This window comes from Protopterus annectens, chromosome 7.part0 (genome assembly GCF_019279795.1).
Source record: "Protopterus annectens isolate FY-2018-M chromosome 7.part0, PAN1.0, whole genome shotgun sequence".
In the NCBI taxonomy this organism is placed as follows: Eukaryota; Metazoa; Chordata; order Ceratodontiformes; family Protopteridae; genus Protopterus; species Protopterus annectens.
The window spans coordinates 24,052,967-24,078,815 of NC_056739.1; positions in this window are offsets into that span (position 1 = coordinate 24,052,967).

The following is a 25,849-nucleotide window of genomic DNA, read 5'->3' on the forward strand; positions in this document are numbered from 1 at the left end:
CTTTAAGATAACAGCCAATAACTTTGTTGAGATGAAACACACCTCCTCTTTACGTAATGTTGAGTCTCCTAGTATTCAAAATAGGTTTTAAAGGTATAACAGCATTTAAGCCCGGTGGGCAATCTGCTGTCAAATTGATAATCCTTCTTGCTTCACATAATTCAGTATGGTTAATAATATCTCCTCGCTTAATCTTATTATGTATCTGTTCAATAGCTTTAAAATGAAAGCTATGTTTCGGAAAGTCTTTGATATGAACTGCCAAAGCATTATGTGTCTCTGCTTTCCGTATGTCATTCAAATGCCGTAAAATCCTTTTTTAAAGACCTGGTTAGTTTTGCCAACATAAAAGGAAGTACACTCTTTACAGCTTGCCAAATAAACTATGTTTTTAGATGTACAGGTCACTTTACATTTGAAGGAGAATTCTTTGTGTGTATTTGGATGTACAAAGGTGTTACTTCTGTCTATATGCCCACATGCCATACAGTTCCCACATGGGAAAGTCCCTCTTCTTCCCAATAATGGTTGTTTTCCAAAGCCATCCTTAGTGCATAGGAGTCTCTTAACATTCTTTTTATTTTTATAGCCATAACACGGTGTATTTCCCACTATTTTACAAAGATTGGGGTCTTGTGTTAGAATCGGCCAAAATCTTGAGATAACTTCCTTAATCTGTTTATTGTCTGTACTAAATGTTAACATTAGTCTTGCAGGTTGTAAGTTTGTGTTTTGTACACTGATTACTGAGGGCTGATTATTAAAATTACTTGATGATACATCAACCATTGTTTGCAAGTTCGTATTTTGTGCATTTAGCACTGAAAACTGATTATTAAAGTTACTTGATGATGCATCAACCATTGTTGGTAAGTTCGTATTTAGTACACTGTGCACTAATGGCTGATTATGGGGATTGACTGATGAGGCATTAACCATTGGATTATTCTGAGAATTGTTCAAAGTATAGTTAGTTTCCTGTTCAGAATATCCACGTCTTAATAAACGTTCTTTTAAATCAGCTGTCTCTTGTTGTATAACCTCCTTGCTTGTACATCTTTTGGTAATCCTTGAAATTTCATTTCTCATTATATTTTTGGTGATATGTCTTGGATGCATGCTGTTCCTCTGGAGGTAATGGTTCCTCCAAGTTGTCTTCCTGAACAAAGATGCTTCTAAGTCACCTGCTTCATTTTTTCTTAAACAAATGTCAAGAAAACTAATTTGAAACCGTGATTGCTCACTGGTTAACTTCAAGAATGTAGTAGTTCCATTTAAGTAATGCACAAATTGTTCAAATTGTGTCTCTGTACCTTCCCATAATAAAAACAAATCATCTATAAAATGACCAAACAACTTTATGCATTGAAGTCATGGGTTAATGGGGCTAAGAATAAAATGTCTCTCCCAATCAGAAAGAACAATATTAGCATAACTGTTGGCGCAGGGGGTGCCCATGGCCACCCCCCATTGCTGCCAGTAAATGTCTTGTCCATATGTGAGAAAATTGGTTTCTAACACCATTTCCAATAAAGAACAGATTAAATTTGCTTTCTTATAATCATTGGTTGTTCCAATAACTTTTCTTACTGTTTCCAATCCATGTACATTTGGTATGGAAGTAAATAAGCTTGTAACATCCATTGTTGTCAATAATAAATTGCTCTTGTCAGAAATTGTCTGCATAGCTGCATTCAACTTTCTTAGAAAGCTTGCAAATAAGAAAGGGCTCAGAGCTGATCATTGATGTAATCCCACCTCCACCTTAAACGCATCCGTCACTCCCACAGCAGACCTCACCACTGTCACACTACCCTCGTACATATCCTGTACCACTCTTACATACTTCTCTGACACTCCTGACTTCCTCATACAATACCACAACTCCTCTCTAAGCACCCTGTCACATGCTTTCTCTAAATCCACAAAGACACAATGCAACTCCTTCTGACCTTCTCTGTACTTATCCATCAACACTCTCAGAGCAAATATCGCATCTGTAGTGCTCTTTCCTGGCATTAAACCATACTGCTGATCACTAATCATCACCTCCCTTCTTAACCTAGCTTCCACTACTCTTTCCCATAACTTCATGCTGTGACTGAGAAGTTTAATCCCTCTTTTGCTAATGATCTTAGCATTTATTTTGAATTCCTTAATACTGATTTGAATAAGAAACTAAACTCCATTGAAAAATCCTCAAAAATATCTAATTATGTGATTAACGCTAATAAATCAGTCATATTCCCTCTGAATACTCTAGGACATAAGGAATTCTATTTCCCTGAAACTGAAATTAAAGTCAATTATAATCTCAAATACCTGGGTATTATGTTCACTCATCCCCAATCTGATATGACTAAAAACAACTTGCTTAAAACCTGGTTTGACATCACTGAAGACACTAAGAGATGGTTAAACTTCAATCTACCTCCACTAGCTAAGGCGGCCATAGTTAAAATGAATATTCTTCCAAGACTATCATTTCATTTTATTGCTATTAACCAAAATATACCAAAAAACTTCTTCTCCAGACTTGAAACACTACTAGGAAAGTTTATTTGGCATCCAGAAAGTACAAGAATAAAATACACTAAATTAACATTACCCAAGCAAAAAGGGGGCCTAGGCTTACCTGAATTTCAAACATACTACAACATATTAAAATCTAGTCAAATTATACAAATAGTACATTTTGAACCATCCAACAAAGCATGGTATCCACTGTGTATTAAAATATATTACAATCATCTAATCTCATGCAATTTAAACTGTAGAGCAGTACTCTTTCTAAATTCTAAGACTGTAAAGCATTTTAATGTTCATCCCATAATAATAAGAAACACAGTAATATTTCAAAAGCTGGTAGCCTCCCTAAATATTCAAGATACTTTGGTATTGGGACAACCAAGTACACCTTAATCCTAATATTAAATTAAACAATACTATATTAAACCTGAATCAGTATCCAGAAATTAAAAATATCACTGTATGGGACCTATACCAGATCAAAAGTTTCTCAGTTGACAATATTAGACAAAAATCTGAAGTAAATAAAAGCTATAATACCATAATCAACCAATTAATATACCTGATCAACACAATTACTATGAATGTCAAAACAGACAGCCAAGACATGCAGCTATAGCAACAAATTATTAACCTGCTACTGTCGAGATCTACAATGTTATCAAATACATATAGATTAATAACAAAAATTAGATAGCAAGATGCAATTCTATATACCAAATTTTGGGAAGAGTAAAATAAGATCACTGATGAACAAAAATCTGCTGCTATTGAACTTAATTTGAAATTAACTCCCCTTAAAAAACTAATTTATACCCAAATTATGATCAGTAACAATACATATCACACACCACTTTTTCTTAGTAAAATTAATCCCTCCCACTCCCCTTATTGTACCATATGCCAAAACAGTGTTGCTGACACCCTTCATATTTTTTGGAGCTGTAAAACTGTTTACAAGCTGTGGTGTTCATTAAGAACCAAGTTAGAAAAAAAGGGATACACCAAATCTACCCTGTCTTGGGAAATGGCAATTTTACATATATTCCCTAATAATTTCTCATAAGAAAATAAACATCATAGTCACATTTTGCACAATGATCAAATCATATACAGCCCAAAAGTTGTTCGAAAGAAGTAAAATCACATGAGAAGAATTTAAAGGAATGGCTATAAAGTACTTATTAGCCAGCAAATTAATTGCAAGAAGCCAAAAAAACTATCTTACTATCAGAAACATTGGAAAACGCTTTTAGAAATCCTAGGACAAAATTGATTTATGAACAAGGGACTTCACCATCAATATTACTTTACATAATTAAGGGAAAGTAAAAACAATTACTATAGAAAAGTGTATAACCACAATAACAATGTACAGGTCATGGCAAACACATAAGATGAACATTAAGGTGACATCAATGTATATATTGTACATAGTTAGTACAAGGCAGAACGATTAGTTAGGCAGATTAGAATATCTGGTTGCAATGTTTTAATGTCATATTTTCAATATGTTGTATACTACCTTCATGTAAATGTCTGTTTTACAGCTCATTAAGACCAGCTTGATTATTAGACAATTCTGTATAATTGTTACCCTAACATTGACGATTTATGTTATGTATACCGTATTTGGATGACTGAAACTTGATATTCCAAGTACCTTGTATGTACAGAAAATCTGTGTCATTCTTTTCTTGTATTTAAATAAAAGAGAAATGTAATAAAAATTATATTTGAAAAAAAAATAAGGTCATAATGGGGAACTGTAAAAAGAGGAAGAATCTAAGTATGGCATAGAGAGACTATAAAAAGGCATTTGACAGTATTCCACATTCATGGATAAAGAAGTGCTTAAAATGTATAAGATACACCCTCACTGATCAATTATATTACAGCAGCCATGAAATAGTGGCAAACCACTCTGCAGGTAAGCCATGATAAAGGACAAATTATTATTCCAGGGATAAAAATTCAAAGGGAGATATTCCAGGGTAACTCTTTCATCACTGCTCCTTTGTCTTGCCCTTAACCCATTAGCTGTCTACTTAACAGATTAAGTTATGGCTATAATTTGGCTCCCAGAAAACAACAAAGTATAAAGACTATTCATCTTTTTGTAGATGATTTAAAACTGTATAGTCCATCAGATGAGGAACTTGAAGCACAACTGCAAGTGGTCAAAAAACTTTCCAGATGATATAAGAATGTCATTTGGTCCTGACAAATGTGTAAAAGCAACCTTTAAATCAGGAAAGCTGCAGCACCAAGAAAACATCAGTTTGGGACAGGAATGTGATATAAATGAGGTTTGGCAACAAACCAAGTTGTCCTGGGACATCTTCAAGAGGGGTTGGAGTTATATATTAGTGGGAGGTTAGTTGGATTGGGGAGGTGAAAGGATTAAATGGAGGGAGGGATGATCGGGAGGAAATGAGATAAAGGTGGGAGGGGCTTAAGTGGTTTAGACAAGTGTAGCTGGGTAAGTAATCACATTTTGGTGTGAACTTGCTAAGGCAGGGTACACCCACGATGACCTGTAGGTGTAACAGACGAGAGGGTAGACCTCTGGGTACTGGTTGGTGGGGTATGTATTATGTGCTTTGATTTCTCAAGCCAGGGTGTTAGAGATCAGTATGGTTTTGCTTTTGAAATTTTGGAGATATGTATGTATATATATATATATATATATATATATATATATATATATATATATGTGTATATATATATGTATGGATGTGTATGTAGGTACAGGTATGTGTATTCATGTATGTATGTATGTATATGTGTATGTATATATGTGTATGTTGTGTGTGTGTGTGTGTGTGTGTGTGTGTGTGTGTGTGTGTGTGTGTGTGTGTGTAGGTGGCTTGTGTGGCTGGTCAGTGTTTCTGTTGGTGGATTAATTGTGCCATCCCATTTACCGGTGCATCTTGGTTTTTTCAGGTCTGCTTTTTTTTTTTTTTTTTTTTTGTGTGGCACTTGAATGGCTTTGGCATTCATTGGTGGTCATGTTGTTGGTGTAGAGTTCTGAAATCTGGGAGGTTGAGAGAGCCCCGGATTCCATTTCACAGGCTTTGGGCTTGGGTTGTGAGCCTTGCCTGAGGTGGCTCTGTGTTATGCCCTATGAACTTCCGAGAATTTTCCATTCACGAAGTGCGAAATGGGGGGAGTGAAGATTGTCCGGATTGTTGCCTCTGTGTGGGCTTGTGGAAGACATGACTAACACTTGATTGGGAAAGCATGCTAGCTGGAGGGGAAGAAAAGAAAAAAAAATACTGTCCTCATTTTCATCCCTAATTTTAATGTTTTTTTTTTTTTTTTTTTTTAAGATTCTTTCATACGAGGTTGTAGAGAGATTATTGATTAACGTTTCTGGCTGTTTGTAGCCATGTCATTCAGAAGCAGTATTCGATGAGGGAGACGTGTGGTTGTTGCATTTATCCACATTCATAGGTTGTCTACTTGGAATGTGTTTTTGCGGGCCACAAGGGGAGGAGGTGGGAGCATGAGCTGTCCAGACTCCATGTCCTTCAAAAAAAAAAAAAAAACACATGCCTGCATACCTCTCAACTGCACATATTGTCGCAGAATGTATAGATTTTGTCAGATTTTGGGTGTGTTCCTCATAGAATTTGTAGTCTTCTGGTAAATCACGGTGGATTTCAATTTTTAAATAATGTCGCCCAGGTTCCTTTAATGGTAGGTCTGAAACCTTTGTTACAGTATTTCACAGAGGGTGAGGTGGTTGTTGGGACATGTGACTCCTCGTTGCTGCGGGGCTTTCCTGTATTTATATCTTTGTTACTTGGTTCTCTTGAAGAGGTTGAGATGTATGGTTTCTGTGCACTATTACGGCTAGTGCTGTACATGGTCATAGTTCAGAAGGGTTGGAACCGTTAGAACTTTACTTCATACTTTAGGTCCATTCAAGACCCTGTCAGTCAACTGAAGTTATCAGTGGTATTGAACACATGTGACTGAATGCACAAATGTGCACATGGGTGTTTGGTTTGGTTTTTGGATTCCTGTACTTGAAGCAACAAGGATGAAGGTGAGTTAAGAATATGCCGGGTCATACAGTTAGCATTTCAGGAGTGGAATACATTGATTCAACTGATGGGCCAGATTTCTGAAAGCTTACAATGTGGAACAAGGGGAAAAGGTTTGAACACTTGGTAATTATTCACTACCAACTGGTAAGCCATAGGATGGTTAAAATGGGGTGAATTAATTTGGAATATAGGCCCATTACTGAAATAATAGGATTCAGTTCTATTTATCATCTTTGTCAGGAAAATATTTCATAGTTGGTTTTGTAGCCCTGTAATTGATGATCAAGATGGGAAAAGTACTGAGTTAGCATGGCCTGAGGTCAGTCAGTGACCCAAAGGAACTGGGCTTTAAAAGTGAGGGAGTCTTCCATTGGATGTTCCGGTTGCTTGAGTGGCACAATGAGGTCACAGATGGGGGAGTGCAGAGTGAGCAACAGTCAGTGGCTTGACGGAAGTGGATTTGTAAGGTAATGGTTTCTGCTGGGGTGGGTATCTCCATTGCATGACTGGGGCACAATGAGGTGGCACACAGTGAGTCAGTAGGTAATCGTTTCTTTATTCTGTGCTCATAAGAAAAATGGCCAAATGCGCTTGGAGTCATGATGAGAGGGGAGAAGGATGGTGGCTTTTGTGTAGCTGGGAGCGCTGTTGTCAAGTGCACACTTCATGTCATCTAGGTTAGTTGGGGGGGATTGGGGACTATTACAGTCACATAAGTTGCTGTTGTACATACTGCAATGGTTTAGTTTGAAATGTCAAGGCAGGACATTAATATTGGTTTTCTTCTAATGTACACAGCATCTGTGGTTTAAAACAACCCCTGTTACCAGTCGCTTCAGTGATCATGTGGGGTAATTTGGGAGGCTGATTACATAAAGGATTTAAGGACTATTAGGAGACAAGTTTACTGAACATATGTGTGGCTGTGTAGGTTTTATATGGAAAACAAGAGGTGACACAGGTAAGGTATATTGATATTTATGTTTTAACAGTGTTTACTTGGCACATCCTTTGTTACTGCCACTTTACCGTGTGCATAATGAGGGTCATTGATTCTGTTGCATGTTTTGCCTTGACTGGGAAGGATTGATGGTGTTAGGCAGTGTCAGGTTGCAGTAGGGTAGCCAGGGCAATTTAGCTGGGGAAGTTTAAGGGCAGGGTGTGCTTTGATATTGTGTAATGTCATTAAGAAGTTTGATTGGTGTATGCAAAGATTTTACAGTGTTCTTTCTTTTGCAGGTGGAAGCAGTGGGGGTCTGAAGGAAGTTGCTTTGGAAGGTGATGGAATTGACAGGGTGGATGTCCCTGCTGTTCTGAATATCTCGGTCACAGAAGATGTCCTGGTCACCAGAGTGGTGTAGTGGTGCCACAGATTGCAGTTAAAAGAGGGAGCAATGGTTATTGGCTTGAAGGAAGTGGAGTGAAAGGGAATGGATCTTGTTGGAGTGGATGTTCGGGTGTGGTACAGTGGGTCACAGGTAATCCTACTTTATTTAGGCTTATTAAGGCACGTTTCAGTACTGGTATTTCAAGGCTGTTGGGGTTGATAACAAGGAGGTAATTTGGTTTACAGAGGATGGGTTCGCTGAATGATGTTTGGCTTTACCCTTCCTTTATGGGGGGTAGTTGTTTAAAAAAAAAAGATTTTGGTAGGAGGGAGGGGGAACAGCCTGTTCAGGCTGGCTGGCTGAGAAGAGGGACAGGCTTGCCCTCTCCTGTTCCCTCTCTGGTGTCTGGATGCTTATTTCAAGGATTTGGGGAAAGGAAAATGAGCAGCTGGAGGAAGTTTGCGATAAGCAAGCGGAGGTAAGGATGCTGCTTACTTGGTGGAAGGTAATTCAATGAATGGTGTATGAAGTGAAATGGGACACTGTTTCATAAGTAAAGTAAGCGAGTGCAGGTATGGATGCTGCTTACTAGGTAAATGGGATATTAAGTGAGTTGGGACGCTGCTTCATAAGTAAAGTAAGCGAGCAAAGGTATGGACGCTGCTTACTGGGACAGGGTGAGTAGGTACGCTGCCCTCATTAACATTACAAGGATGTTTATGCTGTGCTTAGAACCAACTATATTGTCTTTAGTTGTAATTAATAATTTTGGTGATCAAAGCTATGTTATGGAAGCTTAATAAAGGTCATCAAATGTCATTCAGTGTGATGTGTTTATTGAAGGGGACCGGGACAAATGAGGTTTGGCAACATACCAAATTCTCCTGGGACATCTTCAAGAGGGGTTGGAGTTATATATTAGTGGGGGTTAGTTGGGTTGGGGAGGTGAAAGGGTTAAATGGAGGGAGGGATGATTGGGAGGAAATGAGATAAGGATGAGGAGGGACTTAAGGGGTTTAGACAACTGTAGCTGGGTAAGTAATCACATTTTGGTGTGAACTTGCTACTGACCCACTCACCCTCCCTTTTTTGTTAGGTTGGTGGAGACTGGGGTTATTTATCAATCGGGGTAGGCGGAGAAGAGGGACAGGCTTGCCCTCTTCTGTTCCCTCTCTGATGTCTGGGGGGGTTCATTTCAAGGATTTGGGGAAAGAAAAAATGAGCAGCTAGAGGAAGATTGCGATAAGCAAGCGGAGGTAAGGATGCTGCAGATTTGGTGGAAAGTAATTCAATAAATGGTGTATGAAGTGAAATGGGACACTGCTTCATAAGTGAAGTAAGTGAGTGCAGGTATGGATGCTGCTTACTAGGTAAATGGCATATGAAATGAATTCGGACGCTGCTTCATAAGTAAAGTAAGCAAGCAAAGGTATGGACGCTGCTTACTGGGACAGGGTGGGTAGGTACGCTGCCCTCATTAACATTACAAGGATGTTTATGCTGTGCTTAGAACCAACTATATTGTCTTTAGTTGTAATTAATAATTTTGGTGATCAAAGCTATGTTATGAAAGTTTAATAAAGGTCGTCAAATGTCATTCGGTGTGATGTGTTTATTGAAGGGGACCAGGACAAAGGAACTTGAGCAAGAGGGAGTGTACAAATATTTGTGAACTGATGAAGGATCCGCAATAAAACATGAACAAATGTGAATAAAACTCAGTAAGGAACATTGTAGAAGGCTTAAATTAATACTAAAACCAGCACTGACATCTAGGTACAAAGTCCAAGCTATAAACCAATTTGATCTTCCTGTCCTAACTTACAGTTTTGGAGTGACTGACTGGCCCCAAAAGGTGCTGGATAGTTTGGACAGGAAAACAAGAAGGATGCTTCATGCTCATCAAATGATTTATAAAATCAGTGTATACCAAGACTACATATTCCCCGTTCTGAAGGAGGTATGGGCCTCTTTGAAGCTGAGTACATGTATAGATCTGTGATAGTGGAACTGCATACATATCTACTGACTTCACAAGACCTGAATATAGTGAAAGCTTTGAAACATGAGGAGAGGAAGTCTAAGATGACTTCCCTGGTTAGTTTAGCAGAAGCATATCGGCATCAAGCAGGAATGGAAATCAAACCAAAAGTCGATAAAAAACAGGTAGCAACTAAATGTGCCAAAAAACAAAAGAAAGAATATAAGGTGAAGGATCAGATAAGAAGGCAAGAAATGTGGAAAATGCATAAATACAGCTGTAAGTGCAGGAAACTCTTGGAACAACCTCGTGTTGATCATCTTCAAATGCAGGAATGGTTAAGGAGAGGTGAATTTAAACCAAAAGGCAAAAGTTTAATATTGGCGGCTCAAGATAGTGGACTACGTACAAGATAGTTTACAAAGTCCATTGAACATGTGGGAGAAACACACAAATGTAGGCTTTATAAAACAGACTTGGAAACAGTTGCACATCTTGTTGCTGGTTGTGATATACTAATGGCAGAAGGAATGTATACTGAAAGGTTCTGTCCTGGGACCACTCTTGTTCGGTATATACTTTTCCGAGGTACAGGCAAACGTGGGAGGACTATGGCTCACCAAGTTCGCAGACGACTGCAAACTGGGCGCCATAATCAACTCTCCAGCTGACACAAACATCCTTCAAAAAGGTCTCACAGAGACAGATAACTGGTGCCAGCACCATGGTTTAAAGCTAAATGCCAAAAAATGTATAGTCATACCCTTTGGCAAAAACAATGTGCCCACAAATTACCACATAGGCGGAAACCCATTAAGTACAGAGAAAGTTATTAGGGACCTGGGGACCCAAGTTGATAGCAATTTCTCCTTTGAAAACCACATTGCCAAAGTGGTTAGAAAGACCTTCTACATAGCCCACCTCATCACGAAGGGTTTCACATCTAGATCAAGGGAGGTAATTGTGCCCCTTTATTCATCCCTCATCAGGCCCATCATAGAATACAATGCCCCTTTTGGGATGTACCTTACCCGACACCTGCAGCAATTAGAAAGACCCCAAAAGTATCTCACCAAGAGGATCAAGGGTCTCAAACAGATGCCATATGCTGCTCGGTTAAAAAAACTCCAGCTCTACTCAGTTGCATACCGCCTACTTCGAGGCGATCTATGCCTGACATACAAAGCTATGTCAAATCCAGAATTAATGGACATGCTCCACCTCAGTAAATCTAAATCCCTTAGAGCCACACGCTCGAGGGACTTGAACCTCAGCACAGAAATAAATAGAACTTGCTGGAGGGACAGGTCCATAACCCAGAGGCTCCCTTCGCTCTGGAATAGAATTCCAGTTCATGTGAGGCAGAGCACCTCACTGAATCTCTTCAAGAAGAATCTCGATAAGTGGATGGGGGATCGTAGGTTTGTCCCAGGGATTACTCCCGTGTCACTATTAGACAGAGGCACAGTAAACTAAACCTTAAAAAGGGCACAGTATACTCAAATCAAGGGGTGGTGTAAGCCATACAGAATCGGGCTAGGCTTATAATTGCCACAGGGCAGATAGCCTAGTATGAACCTATGAACCTATAAAGGCATAATAATGTAGCAAGATTGTAGTGTTGGGAATTGTGCAAACATTGTAATTTTGAAGTAGCTGAAAAACACTGGAAACATGAGCCATAAATCATCATAGAAAATGATGTCGTTTACTGTATATCACATGAGATTGTCCATTACCAACAGTTCAAAAAATAGGTGCGAGAAAACCATATATTGAAGTCCATGAAAAGAAGACAGAAGTAGCATTGATTATTGAAATCACTACACCCAGTGTATAGTGTCTGACATACAGAGAGACACAGTCATAACGTACCAGGATTTTCAAGCAGAAATAAGGGCAATGTGGAAGAAAGATAGCCAGACAGTTCCAGTAGTAGTAGGAACAACGGGTCTTATAAAAAAGAATTTATAATCATACACAGATATGTTACATATACATGTAACTTTGTATGAATTGGAGAAGGAAGTCATTACTGGGCACATTGCAGATACTGTGAAGAGCACTTCTGGCTAACATCAAAGATTGAAACAATGCCAATTTCATGTACTTTAATTATACCTTGACTTAGGAATGGGGTCCATTTCCATTATGATATTAGAAACCCAAAAGACTTGCAGAAATTAAAAAAAATAGGGATTAACCCTTATGTCACTAGATGGGTAGCCAATTGCCTCACTAATAGAACACATACTATCAAAGTTGGTGTCTCCAAGTCTACAGTAGACCTGTTACCAGTGACATACCACAGGTTCTATGCTGGGTCCTTTAATGTTCAGAATCTACTTCTCAGAAGTCCAGGCTAAATTAGACGGCCTTTAGCTTACCAAGTTCACTGTTTGCAAACCAGGTGCAATCATTGAGTTCTCCAACTATGTTAACATTATACAGGAAGGGCTAATGCAGACAAATGACTGGTGCCAAAGCTTTGGTCTAAACCTAAATGCAAAAAAAGTGCATTATTAATCCCTTTGGCAAAGTAGAATTCCCTGCTAACCACAGTACTGACAAAAATTCCCTAAGCTCAAACCCAGTGGTGCAAGACCTAGGAATACAGGTAGATAGCAATCTGAACTTTGACCACCAAGTTTCCTCTGTGGTAAGGAAAACATTCTACATTGTGCACCTCTTATGTTAGGGCATTGCATCCAGGTCTAAGGATGTTATAGCCCCATTGTACTTGACCCTCATTAGACCACTAATAGAGCACAATGTTCCCTTTTACATGCACCTCAGCAGACACCTGCAGCAGCTGAAGAGTCCACAGAGGTTCCTCACCAAGAAAATACAGGGCCTCCAAACCATGATATACATGGATAGAATGAAAGCTCTGTCACTTTACTCTGTATTATATAGGCTGCTGAGAGGAGATTTGTGCCTGACATACACAAATTTAATGGCACAACAGTCACTCACTCCAGGGATCTTAATTTAGCCTGTGACATTAACAGAACATGCTTCAGAGAAAAATATGTCTCCCAGAGACTGTCACTCCCCTCTGCAAACTTCCAATTTATTTGAATTAGAGCTCCCCACTGACCCTATTCAAGTTCAACCTGGGAAAATGGATGGGAGACAACAAATTCACCTCAGGGGTGAAACACATGTCTCTCATGGGGAGGGAGAGTCAGTGTTGACCATACACTAGCTCTGCAATTTTTTTTCACTTAATAAGGACAGATGGGCTAACTCAGGATTAACATGGCTTGTAAGGGCTCTAGTGCTGCTAGCCTAGTATCCTCCTTTGAACCTATGAACCTATGTCCTAGACACCACAATGTCTTTACTCCTATAGGCACTCTTTCTGTTTGCTCATTCTTACCTAAGGTTGCCATTGATTCCATTATCAGCAGGAAATTCATGGGTTGAGCTGCATTATCCTGTTACCCATTGTGCAAAGCAGTGGGACTTAAAAAGTCATGCTTTTCAATTGCACTGAATCACCGTGGAAAAGCTGCATTTACATCTGGCTTTTCCATGTCAATTCAATTACGTCACCAACCCAGACCTGCAGGCAGAGCTATTTCATGTTAGGTCCAGGTGTTTTAAATCATGCAGCAATTGACTACAATTCATGAAGGGGGTGAGATTCGGGCAGGAAGAGCCTTAACAAAGATTGTGGTTGTAGAGCATTTTTTAGCCCTTCTCCAGCCGCTAATAAAACTAAGACTGAAGATTCATCTTTTTTTTTCCTAACAGCAGAGCCAGTCAGTCAGCCACAAAGCCAGCCAGCCATTCATTCATTCATCCATCCTGCCTGCTAGCCAGCCAGCCATTCACTCTAGCAGCCAGCCAGCCACTCTAGCAGTCAGTCAGCCAGCTAGCCAGTCAACCAGCCACTCCAGCAGCCAGCCAGCTAGCCAGCCAGCTAGCCATTCCAGCAGCCAGCCAGCCAGCCAGCCAGCCAGCCAGCTAGCCATTCCAGCAGCCAGCCAGCTAGCTACTCCAGCCAGCCAGCCAGCCATTCACTCTAGCAGCCAGCCAGCCACTCCAGCAGCCAGTCAGCCAGCTAGCCACTCCAGCAGCCAGCCAGCCAGGTAGCCATTCCAGCAGCCAGCCAGCTAGCCACTCCAGCAGCCAGCCAGTTAGCCACTCCAGCAGCTGATCAGCCAGTCAGCCAGCCAGCTAGCCACTCCAGCAGCCAGTCAGCCCAGAAAAGATTGTAGTAGTAAGTATATACAAATAGTATGTTATGGCTCTAGCCTTAGAAAAGGGAATATTGTGTTTTATTTCAGTTTTTAACTGTTTAACATTTAGAGGTAAATGGGTGCACTGTACTGCATTTAAATCTGTGTAGTCATTATTTTGAGATATGCAAGTAGTAGTTTTTAAAGGTACAAAAGTATGTATGTGTGTGCAATATATATATATATATATATATATATATATATATATATATATATATATATATATATATATATATATATATATATATATATATATATATATATATATATATATATATATATATATATATATGTGTGTGTGTGTGTGTGTGTGTGTGTGTGTGTATGTATGCATGTATAACATGTAATCTATAGTTGGTTTGGAATGATTTGGAAGCGGTGGTTTTTAAAGATTAAAATGTATGTACAGAAGTTATATTTTTATTTCTGGTGGGGGCAATCTTCATGGATGAATGTAGTGTACTTAATATATTTCTAATGTTATTATGTTTGCTTTAGGGTATTTTGCATTTACAAATGGAAGTGTGTTGGGACAGTTTGCGCATTTTGGGTAGAAATGTGTGTAATTTATTTTTTAATACTGTCTTCAAGAAGTTAAGCTGTACTGCTTTAGGAATATTTCTATAGTGGTTGTGCAGTGATGACTTGCAAGAACTACTTTTAAAAGTGAAAACGTGTGTGTGTGTGTGTGTGTGTGTGTGTGTGTGTGTGTGTGTGTGTGTGTGTGTGTGTGTGTGTGTGTGTGTGTGTAAAATTTCTTATTTTTTGAGGGACCATATTCATTGCTAAACATAGTGCATAGTTTGCTTTTAAAAGTATTTTATTTTTAATGCTATCTTTAATAAGTTTTAAATGTTCTATTCTGAGTATAGTGCGACTATGGCAGTGCTGCTGTTTGGCCTGTTCTTTATTGCATCGTTTTGCTGGGTAAATTAGTGTCATAGGTTTATTTCTATCAGAATAGTCATGGTTAGTGTAATATGTAGAATTTAAGAGTTTTATTTTTCTTTTTTTCTTTTGCCTTTTTAAATAAATATAATTGTCTGTTTAATATGAGTATTTTTTTCTGTAAAGTTTAAATACTGTTACCACTGATTAATGTGTGTGGATTTTCAGTAAGGCTTCATTTTTACTGTTAAAGCTGTATAATTTAAATGGTTTGTGAGATTTCAGCATGCTGTAATAACTTCATAATGACGTACCCATAACTGAATCTCCTTCACCACTCCTGTGGTGATGTCATTGTAGAGGGTGTGGTCAGTCTCATATTGGACACACCCCCATGTCCACTTTGGCCTGCATAAAAAGTAGCAATCCTATTCTTACCCCTCTCCTCCATGCTGTCTTCCTCTGGTCTTTTATCTTCCAGCTCCCTTTCTATGCAGTTTGGTCTCTCTCTGTATCTACTCTAAAGATTTCAGCTCCTCCTCCAGTTTTGTAATTCTGCATTTTCTACTTCCCTGATGCTATCAACTGGTGGCACAGTGGTGCAGCAGATAGTATAGCCACCTCTCAGCAACAGGTTCTCTGGTTCGATTCTCAGCTGGGGTGCCTTCTGTGTGGAGTCTGCATGTCCTTCCCATGTTCATGTGTGTTTCCTCAGGGTGCTCTGGTTTCCTCCCACACTCCAAAGTCCTGCAGTAGGTGGATAAGACACACTACATGTGTGTGTGTGTGTGTGTGTGTGTGTGTGTGTGTGTGTGTGTGTGTGTGTGTGTGTGTGTGTGTGTGTGTGTGTGTGTGTGTGTGCACGCGCATGTATCTGAATGGTATGGAAGAAGAGCTGTAGCAGGGCTAGCCACCTAATGGTGTGAATCTTGGCTGCAGATTGTCATTTGTGAAGTAACAACCTGATCCCATGAAGAAACTGGGAAAGGGGGTTATGGATGGATGGATGGATGCACACATGGAAGGATGGATAATGCTATCATCACATTCCCCTTTCAGTTTCCTTACTTCCCTCTCACCCTCTCTAATATTGCCTTTATAGATTCTCATCTTGTGGCCATATGGACCAATTGTACATGTTAAAGCAGTTTATTCCCATTCCAGTCTCTATAGCTTTTTGTTTCATTAATTCCTGTATTCTTCTCTACCACTTCCTGTACCATTCCATTCTGCCACTACAGACTATCTGTCCTACTCCATTTTCTAGGATTCCTTATCCATGTTTTACATTTAGTTCCTTTTGTCAGTCAATATCTCCACCCCTTCAATTTCCCCTATTACATTTAAATCAAGGAAAGCCTATTCAGCTTACTCTCATGCCAAGACTTGTGTGATGAAAAAAATAAACCATCTTTGTATCCATTTTTCTCCCCCAAACACCTGACATTAATTGTTCTACCACACACTTCCATAACATTCCTGAGTGTAAAACTCTACCACCCTGTGCAGCCTATTCAGTTATGGCTCCAAAAGTGTAGCCTGTATGCCAAAAATGCTACAAATACATTTATTTAAAGCAAGTCTTAAAAATGTGTTTTTCAGTACAGTATGTTGGATGTGCCTTAAACTAATGACAAACTGTAACTGACTCTCCTCTTTTTCATGAACTTTGATTTCTAAATGCAGAATATTATCATTTAGTACTCAGCAAAAACAACATAGGGTAGAAATAACAGTGGATTCATACTGCTCAACTGTACAGATTTTTGCAGAATGTCCAAATTTTTGACCCACGTTTTCATCCATTATGCATAAAATTGTGGTTTTCTGGCAAATCATTGAGGGTTAAAATCAGAAAATAGTGACAGAGATTTGAGTTTCAGACCATTTCATTCAGAAAATTCATGATAATGCAAAACATGTTATTCTATCAATTTTCTAAGTTTATAAGAGCAATATTTAAAGTGTCCCTATTTTTGGGCCTGTCCCCCCATTATTGATGGCTTTGTCAAGATTTCTTGCTCTAAGAGGTCGAGACGCATGATCTTAAATCTGTGCCTTGCTGTGGAATATAGAAAAAAATCCGAGGTTATGATATTTAATAACTAGCTTACTATGTTGTTTTTATGCAGTGTATTACATTAGTTTCACTTTTCTTTTAATGGCAGAGTTTTGTCAGTGCCATTTTGAACGACAAAATGGAAGGAATTCTAATAAGTTTAAGTTAGTACTTTGGTGGTGTTCTGCCACCGGTGACTTTACCATTCCCTTCATGCTTAGATCTGCTTGTATAGACAGTATTATGGCAGTTGGATAAGCATGCCTTTCAAGTCTTTATCCTTGACTGTTCTGGTTCTGAACATATTAAAAAATATATTGCATATTCCTTCCTCTACCAGCACTGTTTTCTATTTTCATGTTCCTCTTATTCTAGATCCAGTCTTTTAAAGATTCCATTTGAAACATTTTCATTTTAAAGTTCTTTAAATACCCTGTTTAAGACTACAGTGTTGCACAAAACCAAGACTCTTTCCACAAAGGCAAGCGTCGTCAGTGGGACCCCCCCCCAGCCATTAACAAAGTACAATAAGAGGAGAAAGCTATTACATGATAGAACAAAATCCATAAAAGGGAAGTCACCCCTGATCATTATTAGTAAAAATCATACAATCAAAAATAAAATAGCTGAGGGCCTTTGAGAGAAAAAATTATGGATTCAAAAGGAAATCATTTTTCCTTTTTGTTCATCACCTAACCTGGGAACCTAAAGATAAACTAACTATCCAAAATGATACAAAAATATAAAAAAACACACTGAACCCACAGACATTGGCGAAAGACAGGTTCAGACACAACACACAGCCTCACCCCCCTCTCCCCCTCTCCCCTAATAACTATCCGAAGTCCCGGACATCCTCCCGGCATCCCAGAAAGGCAGCGCTGTGCTCCTCTCTAAGCATAAAACACAGCATCAATGGGACGGCTGTGTGCCCCGTCTGTAACTACTGGACAGTGAAACCATACGGACCCCGCATATTAAGGCTGCATTAGCATAGGAGCCTTGCCCAAGAATACCATGGAGAGCGCTGTAATGGTCCTCCAAACAAAGATGGTCTCCACTCACTCGGACCCTTACGATTACGCCCCCTTAAGCTTAAATAGATCTCTGCTGGGAGAGGGGGAGGATGGAGCTGGAAAGGCATAAAACAACAATGCGGGACTTGCAGACATTGCAGACCCAGTTCTAGTTTGAAGATCAGAAGACAAGAACTTTTTGAACTTGGTCGACTTTACTTGAACTAGGAACCACATTGGAGAGGGAAGAAGGCATACAGCCCCTTTGGACACCTTCTTTGAGCTTTATACTACCCCCCTTTCGGGTAATGTAGCAAAACTTAAAGCTTTCCCTGTAATTCCATATGTCACAAGATGGGTTGCAAACTGGCCAGAAGAACCCACCCAAAGGGTACTGCTTACAACATTGTCACAAGCTCCTCAGCGGTGGTGTCATGGTGTCCCGGGCTCGGTATCCCTCAGCCATTGTTTTGGCATTGGCTTCTCAGAGGTACATGGCAACATTCTTAATAGCAGGCTTTATTGACGACTGCAAACTGGCCAAACTGGAAACCATAATGGAAGGCGGACATCGACACGGAAAGGGAGGAGAGGGACTCACGGACCTCAAGCTGGCCTTGCGCCTGGCCTGAAGTTAAGCGCCAAAAATGTATAGTCATAAGCTTGGGGAAAAACAAGGTATACAAGCTGAAGTATATAGGGACCAACACTAACCCAGAAGAAGGGTTCAGGGGGTTCTCCACAAACTTTTGACACTCATGGCCTTTAAGTGGCACATTGCTAAAGACCTTAGACATTGCCCACTACATTGCCTGAGGGTGAGTGAAGGGATCCACATCTTCTTTGGTCCTTGTCATCTTGTACTCTTCACTTATCAATGAGTACATCATTGCCCATTGTCTCATATCTCGATCGACATCTGCATCTCGACATTCACCCCCAAAGTGGAGAACCTCAAAAAATTCCCAGGTCTCCCATGATCTTACCAAATCTGCCAAAGATTGTAAGAATTCCCATCTATTCAGGTAAGCATACGTCTGCTGCAGATACCTTCCTGCTCAGATGTCAAGTGTATGTCCAATACAAGGCCTCATATTGCCTGACATTAAAAAACCACAAATCCACCTAACCACTAATGCAAAGCTAGGTAAACCGAGGAAGGATACCAATGGGGCGTACTGGAGGACCTGGAATTTATCTACGGATGTCTTGCTATGCTAAAGAAACTCGCCGGTAAATGTGACTGAGAGCACCTGTGGAACTCTGTTCAAGAGAGATCCGGGAAATAAACCTGGAGATCATGGGAGTTTAGAATCAGATCCTATCTGTGTTGATGCTTTTAATAAGGATGGCGATGTCCCAGTTATTTAGTGTGAAATCCCTTGTTTATAGTATAATTTAGTGTGAAATCTCTTGTTTATAGTATAAGATAACTCTGTCATTGTTATTAGCTGTAAATGCCATTTTTCAATTATAAAGGAATTCCCAATACTATTCTAGCATGTCCAAAGGTCAGTTGTCAATCTCCTCTCCAGTCCAGCTGGTGAATCTGGGAATCTTGAGGCAATGTTACAACTGCCTCATATACACAGACAACCCTGTCCTCCTCCCGACAAATTCCAACACATGTGAGAGATGCATCCATATAGCCAAACTGGAGGCTAAGCTCTCTCAACTCAGTACTGGCATAACCAGTCAGGAGGAGAAGGAAACCACACTCACTACAATTCCAGTCTCACATAGACCTACCACGACAGCAAACCAAACACATAAACACACAAAAACATACTCGGAGGCTCTAAATAAAAATCTGCCTAAGCAGCAGAGACCTCCAAAGCAGACACCCAAGCAACTGCTACCCCAAAACAAAACACGTGCAACACATAGCTCACAAAGCCAGTGGGCCGAACAGTCACAGCCCTTAAGGCTAAACAACACACCTGATACACTTGTAATAGGTGACTCTATCATCAGGCACACTGATGTCCCGCTCACCAGGCTGAACAAGGAGAAGGTCACGGTGAGCTGCCTGTCGGGCGCTAGGATCCGCCACATAACACAAGCACTCAGGTCACTCCAAAGCAAGTACAAATATGACTCAGTCATTGTCCATGCTGGTGTGAATGACATGAGACGTACCTCCCTGGACTACATGAAAAGAGACATAGAGGAGCTCTCTGAGCATGTGGCCCAGGCCGGTATGACCCTGACCTTGAGTAGCATCTTACCCTCACCAAGAATGATGCCACAATATGAAGACAAGATGATCAATTTCATCAATTGGCTTAAGTATTGGTGTCATTCAAAGGGGATCCAATGCCTGTCAGCCTGGGATGACATGCTCAACAAGCCACGATGCTTCGCTAGGGACGGCTTGCACCTGTCACCCCTGGGCATTCGGATATTGGCAAAGGCTCTTGCTACCCCCATAGTGCCTTTTTTAGGCAAGGCTCAAAAGACAAACCCACCTCCATAGGTATCACAAGGGATAAGAAACTAAGAGTAATGCTACTCAATGCCAGAAGTTTAAACCTCAAGATGCATGCACTCGAAACTCTCCTTAGCATGGAGAACATCGATATCTGTGCAGTAACAGAAACCTGGTTCAAGGCTCCTGAGAGCACCCCAGCACTACCAGGTTATACCTCATACCATGCTTTTCGGCCCCAAAACTTGGACCGAACCACAAAAGGAGGGGGAGTATCAATATTCATCAAAGATACCCACACCTCCAGGCTGGTGGCACAGCATGAAGCATCAGAGACTATCCATGTGCAACTAACAGTGGGTAAAACTGCCTTCCAGTTTATAGCCTGCTACAGACCACCCTCCCAAACCCAGGAACCCCACTCAGCCTTCCTGAGAACACTGGAAAATATGAAGATCTCTCCAAACACCATTATATTGGGCGACTTCAACTACCCAAACATAGACTGGGAACATTACTCTAGCTCCAACACCCTAGCCCAAAGGTTCCTAGAATGTATAAACACAAATGCTATGGAACAACTTGTTACCACTCCCACAGGAGGGGAAAACATACTGGACCTGATCATCACCAACATGGGGACTCTATGCTCCAGACCAGAAGTGTATCCCTCACTGGTAAGATCATACCATAAACTAATCTCACTGGATATTCACATCCCGACCCCACCTCCTGCCCAGAAAACCACAGTGAAAAACTTCTCTAAAGCAAATTTCACACTCCTCAAAACCGAGGTGGAATCCTTCAAAGCTCCCGGGCCTGTGGAAAATACGGCCCAGACCGCAGAATCCTTTATAAATGCATTCTATGAACACCTTCAGGAATGCATGGATCATGCAATCCCAAATAAAACCAAGACCCAATCCTCCAAAGGCAGACATCCTGTCTGGTGGACCCCAGCCATAAGCAAACTATACAATAGAAGGAGGAAGCTACTAAATGATAGAGCAAAATCCCAAAAAGGGAAGGCATCTCTGATCAGTATTAGCAAAAAAATACGGGCACTCATAAAATCGTCTAAGGCCAGCTTCGAGAGAAAAATTGCACAGGACACTAAGGATAATCACAAGGCTTTCTTTAGTTATGTTAGAAACCTGGGTGGGAATTCCCAGATATGCTCAGAATTAGTCCAAAATGACAAAAAATACACCAAACCCACAGACATTGCCAACATCCTAGCTGACAGGTTCAGCAAACTTCCCCACCAAAAGGGCAAATATCTATCCCAGCAGAGTGCTTCCCCCCTGACATCTCAGATGCTCAGGTAAGAGCCACCCTCTCCAAAGCAAAAAACACAGCATCAGTGGGACCAGATGGTGTCCCAAGCTGCGTCCTACATGAACTCCAAGAAGAGCTAAACCCAAACATAAAACTACTGTTCAGTCTCAGCCTTACTACAGGATATGTACCCAAAGAGTGGCGTACAGCAACAGTGGTCCCTCTCCACAAAGGTGGTGCCTCAATGGATCCTGGAAACTATCGCCCCATAAGCCTGACTAGCTTGGCCTGCAAAGCTATGGAAAGGATCATCATGGACCTCATAAATAAAGATATTGGGGACCTACAGACACTGGATCCTACCCAGTTTGGCTTTGTTAAGGGCAGATCCTGCCTCTTAAACCTGGTTGATTTCTTTGAAACAGTCACCAAGGCCATTGATGAGGGGAAGATGGTCCACACAGCCTACCTGGACCTCGCAAAAGCCTTCGATACAATACCCCACTCGGACATTATAGATAAGCTCACCAGCTTAAATATAAACCCCTATGTCACCAGATGGGTTGCAAACTGGCTCAAGGACAGAACCCACATGGTTAGAATTGCTGGAGTCATGTCAGACTCCAAACCAGTTACAAGTGGCGTCCCACAAGGCTCAGTCCTGGGACCTCTCTTGTTCGGTATATATTTCTCGGAGGTACAGGCCAACACGGAAGGACTGTGGCTGACCAAGTTCGCAGATGACTGCAAACTGGGCACCATAATCGACTCTCCAGCCGACACAAGCATCCTCCAAAAGGGCCTCATAGAAACAGACAACTGGTGCCAGAGCCATGGCCTCAAGCTAAATGCCAAAAAGTGTATAGTCATCCCCTTTGGAAAAAACAGAGTGCCCACAAATTACCACATAGGTGGTAATCCATTAAGTACAGAAGAAGTAATTAGGGACCTGGGGACCCAAGTTGATAGCAGTCTCTCATTTGACAACCACATGGCCAAAGTGGTTATAAAAACTTTTTATATAGCCCACCTAATCATGAAGGGATTCACATCTAGATCAGGGGAAGTCATCGTGCCTCTTTACTCATCCCTCTTCAGACCCATAATTGAGTACAATGCCCCTTTTGGGATGTACCTTACCAAACACCTGCAGCAACTGGAAAGACCCCAAAAGTACCTCACCAAGAGGATCAAAGGGCTCCAACAGATGCCATATGCTGCCCGGTTAAAGAAACTTCAGCTCTACTCAGTGGCATATCGCCTGTTCAGGGGCGATCTGTGCCTGACGTATAAAGCCATGTCCAACCCAGAATGAATGGACATGCTGCACCTCAGAAAATCCAAATCCCATCGAGGTACGCGCTCGAGAGACTTGAACCTCAGCACTGAAATAAATAGGACATGCTGGAGGGACAGATTCATAACCCAGAGGCTCCCTTCCCTCTGGAATAAAATCCCAGTCCAGGTTAGGCAGAGTCCCTCATTGACTCTCTTCAAGAGGAATCTTGATGAGTGGATGGGAGATCATAGGTTTAACCCGGGTATCACTTCTGTGTCACTGTTAGACAGAGGCACAGTATACTAACCTCGAAAAAGGGCATAGCAAAATTAATTTAAAATGGGTGGCGAAAGCCAAACACATTCTGGCTAGGCTTATAAATGCCCTAGAGCAGATAGCCTAGTATGAACCTATGAACCTATGTTTCTATCAAAAAGCAATGCGCTAGGCAGGAGTTAGGTCACACAGTTTATTAATACACACACATGCAAAAGGCTTCTATAGATAAAAAGTAACACTACATCAAAGAGAAGCTAAAAGTATATATTCCATAGGATAGAAAGTGATGGCAATATGTTTTCAAAAAAATATGATTATATCAGAAATTCATGCTGGGCTTGTCTGCAAGACTCAAGAATAACACATATAATGTTTTTTTATTTATTTGTTGCACATTTCTTTTTTATTGTATATGCTTTTTATAATCTATCAGTACTTCCAGTTCTTGTATGTTTTTTTATTTATTAACTCTTTATTACAACAAAATATTTTATTGTATATACTTTTTATAAACTATGAGAACTTCCAGTATCCTCATATGCTTGTAATGAAGTCTTTGGGATGAACAGTGAACATTAAATTTTAACTATGCTAAAACAGAACTTTCTCTGTTTCTCCAGTGCTTTTCTTGGTGGATTTTGTGATCCTCATATGCTTGTTTTTTTTCATTTATTAACTCTTTATTACAACAAAAATTTATACACATAACAGTAGAAAAACAGAATAAAAAGCAAAGTAAATTGTGCAGACAGTTACTTCCATATCCTGAGTTTAAAATTGACTTTAGCTCAGTCAAGCTCAATAATATGGGCTGAAAGTCCACTTTATCACACCTTTAAAATTAAATTTTTGCTTATGAAAAAAACTTCTGCAATATACTGTAATAATCTTTCTATCCCATAATAATAAAGAAGGAGCAGATAATACCTTTTTAAAGTAGCTTACTTGGAAACACGTTAAATGGTCAAATTGACTTTAACCAAAAGTGTATGTGCTGAAAAAGTGTGGCAAACAACTTTCAGCTAACCTTTGGGGTAATTTTTTGCAAGAGGGTAAGCATTAATGTACCCCATTGTGGGGAATACCCAAAACACATCCTGAATTTATATATAAACCTACTCTGAGATCACATAGCAGTGGAGAAAATGGAAAACTCATCTGCATAAATTTGCTTTGGCACTTTTACTTTGATTTTTCAACACTTGAGTAAAACGTTGTTAGAGGGATTCTCTCTCTCCTTCTTGTCTTGTACAAATTTTGTCTACACTCAGCCTTTAACTTTGTAAACCTGTAAGTTGCATTATAATAAAACCTTGCTCCGTTTGATGCACAACATAAATTATAGCATTTTAAGTCATTAGAAGGTTACCTTTTTTTTTTTTTTTTTATCCTCCTGATGTGAACTCCACTGGTCAGGATATAGTTTGTTTTATATCTGCCATTTAACAGAAGCCTCATTTATAATACTGAACCTTTCATCATGTTCTAACCAGAATAATTTATTAGACTGTATGGATCTAGACCAGTTTCTTTCTTACTTGCTTTAACAGTTCAGTCACATTTTATATGACTGATTTTAAAGACATTATTTCACACTGAGCAGAATACAGCTTATCAGTGTGAGCTTTTTTTTACCATTGAGCTCTAAGTTGAAATATTGATCATGTTTGATATCTGTGCCCAAATTTAAGAGAGGTATGGGATTATGTGTTTGTTGGGTTATGATAATGTTGGATTACCTTAACATGCAGCATTAGAGGCATGACTGATGTATTACCTCAAGTATTATTTAGTTTTTATATTATGTAATTTTTTTGTGAATTTGGGTACTTTGGTATTTAAGATTAAGTATTTGATCAGTTATAGTGGGATGAGCTGGGATGTTTTGCTTTCATGTGTGCACTCCTTATTACAGATTGAGATCACATAAGCAACAATGTTTCTTTACTTCAGTGTGGTCAGTAGTAGTACTACAATGCAGCACTTTTTAATTAAGGGACTTCATTTTGTATGAATAATTACATAAAGAGAATAAGCTTTTTGGGCTGAATTGTGTGTGTGTACATGTGTAAAATTTGCTTCAGTTGATTAGATGGTGTATTTTTATCTATTACCTTCATTTTCGAAGTGGATAGGTATTTGAGTGATTTATGTTTTTATTTAATGGTGTATGGTTTTCTGAGATAAATGTTATTTTTTTTCTTTTGAATCTTCACAGTTGTCCTGTCTGGAGCTTAGAAATGGAGTATACCCATTAGAGTTCACTAAGTAGGGGTGAGGGTTGGAATAAAGGGGGCAGGTTGGAATAATAGTTGAGATCTTAACCTCACAGATAAAAGGTAAAGGGATCCATTCTAACGTTTGGTTATTGGCTACGCCTGTAATAGGCTACTCACTGATAGCCTGGTATTTAGTTATGAACCCATGAATTCGGATGTGTATGGTTGATCCATTTAAACAAAGGGAATAAAAATAATGCAAT